The sequence below is a fragment of the Apium graveolens genome, chromosome 2 (genome assembly GCF_009905375.1).
Source record: "Apium graveolens cultivar Ventura chromosome 2, ASM990537v1, whole genome shotgun sequence".
NCBI lineage: Eukaryota > Viridiplantae > Streptophyta > Magnoliopsida > Apiales > Apiaceae > Apium > Apium graveolens.
In genome coordinates, this window is record NC_133648.1 from 98,728,304 (window position 1) to 98,735,873 (window position 7,570).

Below are 7,570 nucleotides of genomic sequence, written 5' to 3' on the forward strand. Positions count from 1 at the left end.
CTAATTTGACGGATGATCAAACTCGATGGATAATGAGCATCTGTCGAGATGTAAATTTTGACTTAGCCAAAATTTCATCTAAAACAGAAAAATCAATTAAATTTCTGGCTGCATCACAACTTGCAATATAATCAGAAATAATTTAAGAATAATTTAGCATACCTAACTCACTTACCAACTTAGTAAAGGTAGATTCATCAAGTGGCTTGGTAAAGATATCTACAAGATGCTTTTTACTTGGAACAAAATGAAGTTCCACAATACCATTCATCACATGCTCCCTAATGAAGTAGTTCTTGATGTCTATGTGCTTTGTTCTTGAATGTTGTACTGGATTTTCAGTGATGGCAATTGCACTTGTGTTATCACAAAAAATAGGAATTTTGTCCACTTGTAGATCATAGTCCAACAGTTGGTTTTTCATCCATAAAATATGTGCACAGTAACTACCAGCAACAATATATTCAGCTTCAGCTGTAAAAGTAGAAATTGAATTTTGCTTTTTACTGAACCAGGACACAAGCTTGTTTCCCAGAGTTTGACAAGTTTATGTTGTATTTTTTCTATCTATTTTACACCCTGCATAATCTGCATCTGAATAACCAGTTAGATCAAAACCAGAATCTCTAGGGTACCAAATGCCAAGTTTTGGTGTTCCCTTGAGATATTTGAAAATTCTCTTAATAGCTACTAAGTGAGATTCTCTAGGATCAGCCTGAAATCTAGCACAAAGACAAGTAGCAAATATTATATCTAGCCTACTAGTTGTTAAGTACAGAATTGAGCCAACCATGCCTCTATAGCTTGAAATATCCATAGACTTTTCAGTAGTGTTTAATTCAAGTTTAGTTGTAGTGGCCATGGGAGTTTTTGCAGATGTGCAATCGATTAAATCAAACTTCTTTAAAAGATCATAAATATATTTGGTTTGTCTAATGAATATTCCATCACTAACTTGCTTAACTTGTAAACCAAAAAAGTCAGTTAGTTCTCCCATCATGCTCATTTCATACTTACTTTGCATCAATTTAGCAAACTTTTTGCAAACTTTTTCATCTGTAGAGCCAAATATAATATCATCTACATAAATTTAAACAAGTATACTAGAGCCATTAACATTTCTAAAGAATAAAGTTTTGTCAACAGTATCTCTTCTGAAGTGATTTTCTAAGAGAAACTTTGACAAAGTATCATACCAGGCTCTAGGTGCTTGCTTCAATCCATAATAAGCCCCTGTTCCGACGGATGATGCACTTTGTATCTCGACGGATGAAGCTGATTGTCTACCGATGGATGAAGCATTATGTAACTCGATAGATGTTGAATTATGTGCTTCATTAGTTGTAGATTTTTCTGCATTGTCCTTAGCCACTATTTCTTGATCACTTTCATTATCAATGTCATCATTAACCATCTCAACATTATCAAATTTGAGGCTTTCATGGAAATTTCCATCTTGCAGTCCTTCAATCTTTTTATCATCAAACACAACATGTACAGATTCTATTAAAATGTTGGTTCTTAGATTGTAGACTCTATATGCTTTTCCCACAACATATCCAACAAAAATTCCTTAATGTGCTTTGGCATCAAACTTTCCATGTTGATCAGTTTGATTCCTTAAGATATAGCCTTTGCAGCCAAAGACATGTAAGAAATTTAGAGTTGGCTTCCTATTCTTGAACAATTGGCAGGGTGTCATGCATTTTGCTTGATTAACCAAAGAAATATTCTAAGTTTAGCATGCAGTATTCACAGCTTCAGCCCAAAAATATGTTGGTAACTTTGATTCTTCTAGCATTGTTCTCGCAGCTTCAACAAGAGATCTATTTTTCCTTTTGATAAGTGGCATTTTATACCACTTAGAACGTCTTATAATGGCTTGAATTGATGCCTTGAAATCAAGTATTTTGTGTATTTGATGCATTTTTCTAGTATCTTTGCATTTCAGGGTATAACTTGCGTATTTAGGGAGATTTCATCATAATAAGCCTAGGGAAGTACTTGGAACCGGTTGCGGGGAGTTATGCAAAGAATTCAGCAAAATTAGGAGCAGAAAGTGGATTTTTCCAGAAGCAGTGCAGGCGCCCGCCTGGGATGTGAGGCGACCGCCTGGAGATGCAGGCGCCTGCCTGGGAACTGAGGCGGCCGCCTGGGGTCGTAATTTTAGAATCTGGATTTTTATAATTCAACTTTATTGGACTTCTGAGACTGCTATTTCTTGTGGACTTCTATATAAGTAATCTTGGGAGACGTTTAACAAGCAACAAGTAACAAGCAAGGAGCAAGGAGAGAAGATTAAGAAGACCGTTTTAGCACACCACAACGAAGAAGAGGAAGCATACATTATCTTGTGATTCTTTTATTCATTGTAACAGTGGATGCTAGTTTTCTTTACTTTGAACCTTAATACTCTTGTGACGTACTCTGGTTTTAATAAGTATTTATATTAGTTTATATCGTTATGTGATTATCATGTTTTCATATGAACCCATGGTGACGATGAGTTCTATCATGGGCTAATCGTGATCATGGGGTCGTAGCGGATTTACTATGGATTTCTTTAGTTAATTGTTTAATACCTTAGTATGTGATGATTATATGATATCTAGCATAGGTTGTACTTATTCGTCTTATGTGCATTGCGAACATATAAGATAGCCTGTTAATCTCTTGTGAAGCGACAGAAAATCTTGAGATTTAGAACTTGCCATGCTAGCATAGGTTCATGTATTGTATGCATGATTAGTGGGTAACTCTAACCGTTTTACTTGCCCTGTGTAATCATAATGAATAACTTGCGCTTAAATTGTTATGTTGTCAAATTCTGTAGACATATAGGGTCTCAACATAATTGATTCCTATTCAACTTCTATCTTAATTGTGGATGCTTGGTAGAATGGTATTTGTGCAACGAAAGTTGGCTTTTATCAGTTTCGTGTTGTTCGATTAATATCATCACCGTTACATGCTAAGGGTAGTAACAATGACTATTGATTGAAGTAGTAATGAAGTTATGATCTCATGTGTGTTTAATATTGTTAATTCAAGTGTTAATTTAAGTGTTTTATTCTCGTAGTTAATCGTAGTTAATAATTAGTTAATCAACCTTAAGTGTTATTGTCTTGACATGGAGAAGTAATCATACATTGGTGAGTAAGTTTTAATTGAACATAATTAGTTAGAGTCTCTGTGGGAACAAACTAGAAATTATTCTATATTACTTGCGAACACGTATACTTGCGTGAATTATTAGCACATGCTTTGTGCCTAACAAGTTTTTGGCACCGCTGCCGGGGACTCAGTGTTAATTTGTTTAGTTTATGTACTTGCCGTCAGTGGTCATTAGGACTCATTGATTAAGACTTGTTCCTTACTATTTCTGGTTGTGTTTCAGGTACTCTAGCGAGCGTTTATGCAAACCCGTTCTCGCACTCGCAAGAGGACTCTAGATACGGCTGAGGAGATAAATTCAGTTCTTGATATTCCGGAGAAGATAGATTTTGAAGATTCGGATAAAGAGAGTGAAAATAAAGAACCGGTAATCATGGGTGATTGTATAGTTCCAGTAGATCCAGCTCTTATGGACTTTTCTCGGCCTAAAATTGATGACATTCAGTCAAGCATCATTCATCCGGCTATTCAGGCTAATACTTTTGAAATCAAGCCGGGCACTATTCAGATGGTGCATTCTATTTCTTTCGGAGGTGCTGCGACTGAAGATCCCAACATACATATCAGAAATTTTGTCGAGATCTGCAGTACTTTCAAATATAATGGTGTTACTGATGAGGCTGTCAAGCTAAGGCTTTTCCCATTCTCTCTGAGGGATAAAGCTAAGGACTGGTTACATTCTCTACCAGCTGGGTCCATCACTACTTGGGAAGATCTTGCGCAAAAGTTTCTGGTGAAGTTCTATCCAATGGCCAAGACTGCAGCTATGAGGAGTGCTCTTACTCAGTTTATGCAGCAACCAACAGAATCTATGTGCGAAGCTTGGGAGCGTTACAAGGAGATGTTGAGAAAGTGTCCACATCATGGTATGCCTGACTGGATGGTGATCACTGGGTTCTACAATGGTTTGGGGGCCTAATCTCGGCTCATGCTTGATGCAGCTGCTGGAGGCGCCTTGTGGGTCAAAAGCTATACTGAGGCCTATAATCTCATTGAAACTATGGCTGCAAACGAGCATCAAAATCCAACTCAAAGGATGATTCCTGGGAAGGTAGCAGGTATTCTAGAAGTTGATACAGCTACAGCTATTGCAGCGCAGCTCCAAGCGCTGTCTATGCAGGTCGATTCTTTAGCCAACTATGGAGTCAATTAGATAGCTATTATCTGTGAGCTTTGTGCAGGCTCTCATGCTACGAATCAGTGTTCTCTTGTTAATGAATTTGTTCAGTATGTGAACAATTATCAGCGATCGCAGTAGCCTATGCCAGCTACTTATCATCCTAATAACAGAAATCATCCCAATTTCAGCTGAAGCAATACTCAGAATGCTGTTCAGCAACCATATCAGCAAGCTGTAAGTAAACAGTTTAATCCACCTGGATTCCAGCAACCTCAGCAATATGCTCAAAGGCAATCATATCCTCAACAAGGAGGTGTTGCTCCACCTTCTAGTGCTGATTTCGAGGAGCTAAAGCTGTTGTGCAAAAGTCAGGCTGTTTCTATCAAGACTTTGGAGAATCAAATCGGTCAAATAGCCAATGCCATGCTCAATCATCAACCTGGCACACTTCCAAGCGATACTGAAGTGCCAGGCAGGAAGGAAGCTAAAGAGCAAGTCAAAGCTATTACCTTAAGGTCTGGAAAAGTTACTGAAGCTGAAAAAGCAAAAGATAGAGAAGCTGAAGTTGTAGATGAAGAAGAGAAGCAAAAGGGGAAAGAGGGGGAACCAAGGAAGACTACTGTTGAACACACTCTGCCTGAGGGTAATACAGGGGAGAAACAGCTCTATCCTCCACCACCTTTTCCTAAGCGATTGCAAAAACAAAAGCTGGATAAACAGTTTGATAAGTTTCTGGAGGTGTTCAAGAAACTTCACATCAACATATCTTTCGCGGAGGCTCCGGAGCAAATGCCTAGTTATGGGAAATTCATGAAAGGTATTCTTTCAAGGAAGGTGAAACTGGACGATCTTGATACCGTTGCTCTGACGGAAGAGTGCAGTGCTGTGCTGCAACAAAAGTTACCTCCAAAGCTTAAGGATCTAGGTAGCTTCACCATTCCTTGCACCATTGGCAAGTTGTCATTTGACAAGTGCCTTTGCAATTTGAGAGCAAGCATCAATCTGATGCCGTTGTCTATCTTCAAAAAGCTGAATTTGCCTGATCCAAAGCCTACCTACATGTCTCTACAATTGGCTGATCATTTTATTACCTACCCACGAGGCATCATGGAGGACGTGTTAGTAAAGGTGGATAAGCTCATCTTTCCTGCAGACTTTGTCATTATGGATTTCGAGGAAGATAAGAAGATTCCCATAATCTTGGGAAGACCTTTCTTGGCTACAGGTCGTACCTTGATAGATGTGCAAAAAGGTGAACTTACTATGCGGGTACAAGATCAGGATGTAACATTCAATGTATTCAATGCAATGAAATTCCCTATAGAAGATGAGTAGTGCTTCAAGGTGGATTTGATTGATTCTGCGGTAACTTCAGAACTTGATCATGTGCTAAGGTCTGATGCCTTAGAAAAAGCCTTATTGGGTAAATTTGACAGTGAAGATGAGGAAGGCAATGAGCAACTACAATATCTAAATGCTTCTCCTTAGAAGCGAAAGCTAGACATACCATTTGAATCTCTTGGTAATACTGATCTCAAGAATTCTGAGGGAAAGCTCAAACCATCTATTGAGGAAGCACCTACTTTGGAGCTTAAACCATTGCCTGAACACTTGAGGTATGCTTTTTTAAGTGATGCATCTACTTTTCCTGTTATTATTGCATCTGACCTTTCAGGTAGTGACGAGGATAAGCTCTTGAGGATCTTGAGAGAATTCAAATCGGCCATCAGATGGACTATAACAGATATAAAAGGGATCAGCCCTTCGTATTACATACATAAAATTCTGCTAGAGGAAGGTAGCAAGCCGACTGTTGAGCAACAACGAAGACTTAATCCTATCATGAAAGAAGTGGTGAAGAAGGAAATTCTAAAGTGGCTGGATGCAGGAATCATATATCCTATTTCTGACAGTTCTTGGGTGATCCCCGTGCAATATGTACCTAAGAAAGGAAGTATTACTGTGGTAGCAAATGAGAAGAACGAGCTCATCCCCACTCGAACAGTCACAGGATGGAGGGTATGCATGGAATACAGAAAGTTGAATAAAGCCACGAGGAAGGATCACTTCCCTCTTCCATTTATTGATCAGATGCTTGACAGGTTGGCTGATCATGAGTATTATTATCTTCTGGATGGCTATTCGGGTTACAATCATATTTGCATTGCACCAGAATATCAAGAAAAGACTACTTTCACTTGTCCATTTGGCACGTTTGCTTTTCACAGAGTTTCTTTTGGCTTATGTGGTGCACCTGCCACTTTTCAGAGATGCATGATGGCTATATTCTCTGATATGATTGGAAATAATGTCGAAGTGTTCATGGACGACTTCTCCGCCTTTGGACATTCATTTGATGAATGTTTGAATAATCTCCGTTCGGTGCTCAAAAGGTGTGTGGAAACTAATTTGGTGCTCAATTGGGAAAAATGTCACTTCATGGTGCAACAGGGCATCATTCTTGGGCATAAAGTCTCTAGAAAAGGCCTTGAGGTGGATAAAGCCAATGTGGGGGTCATTGAAAATCTTTCGCCACCTATCTCTGTTAAAGGAATCCATAGTTTTCTTGGTCATGCGGGTTTTTATCGGCGTTTCATCAAGGACTTCTCTAAGATATCTAAGCCGTTGTGCAACTTGCTCGAGAAAGACGTGCCTTTCAAATTTGATGATGAATGCTTGGCAGCATTCGAGACTCTCAAGAAGAGTTTAGTAACTGCACCAATTATTACGGCACCTGATTGGACATAACCTTTTGAGATGATGTGCGATGCAAGTGATTATGCAGTGGGAGCAGTTCTTGGGCAACGCAAGAATAATATCTTTCATGGGGTCTACTATGCTAGTAAGACGCTTAATGGAGCTCAAATGAACTACACCACTACTGAGAAGGAGCTCTTGACTATAGTTTTTGGTTTCGAAAATTTTTGATCTTATCTACTTGGGGCAAAGGTGACAGTATTCACTGATCACGCTGCCATTCGCTACCTGGTCTCAAAGAAGGATTTGAAGCCTAGACTTATTCATTGGGTGCTCTTACTATAGGAATTTGAGATAGAGATCAAGGATCGAAAAGGTACTGAAAATCAATTAGCTGACCATCTCTCTAGACTGGAGAATCCTGATTCTACTTCACATGATAAGATATTTATCAACGAATCTTTTCCGGATGAGCAGTTGTTCGCGGTTCAAGAGGAAGAGCCATGGTTCGCAGACATTGTGAACTATCTTGTGAGCAATATTATGCCTCCTAATATGAATACGGCTCAAAAGAAGAAG

The 7,570-nt window shown here is 38.9% G+C and overlaps 1 non-coding gene across 1 annotated transcript; it reads right to left on the bottom strand.

Annotated features, from left to right (window-relative positions):
- Positions 1-3,937: 3,937 nt before the first annotated feature.
- LOC141709652 (small nucleolar RNA R71) lies at positions 3,938-4,044 on the bottom strand. Its single transcript, XR_012570217.1, has one exon. It is a non-coding gene; the product is annotated as a small nucleolar RNA R71 (small nucleolar RNA).
- Positions 4,045-7,570: the final 3,526 nt, after the last annotated feature.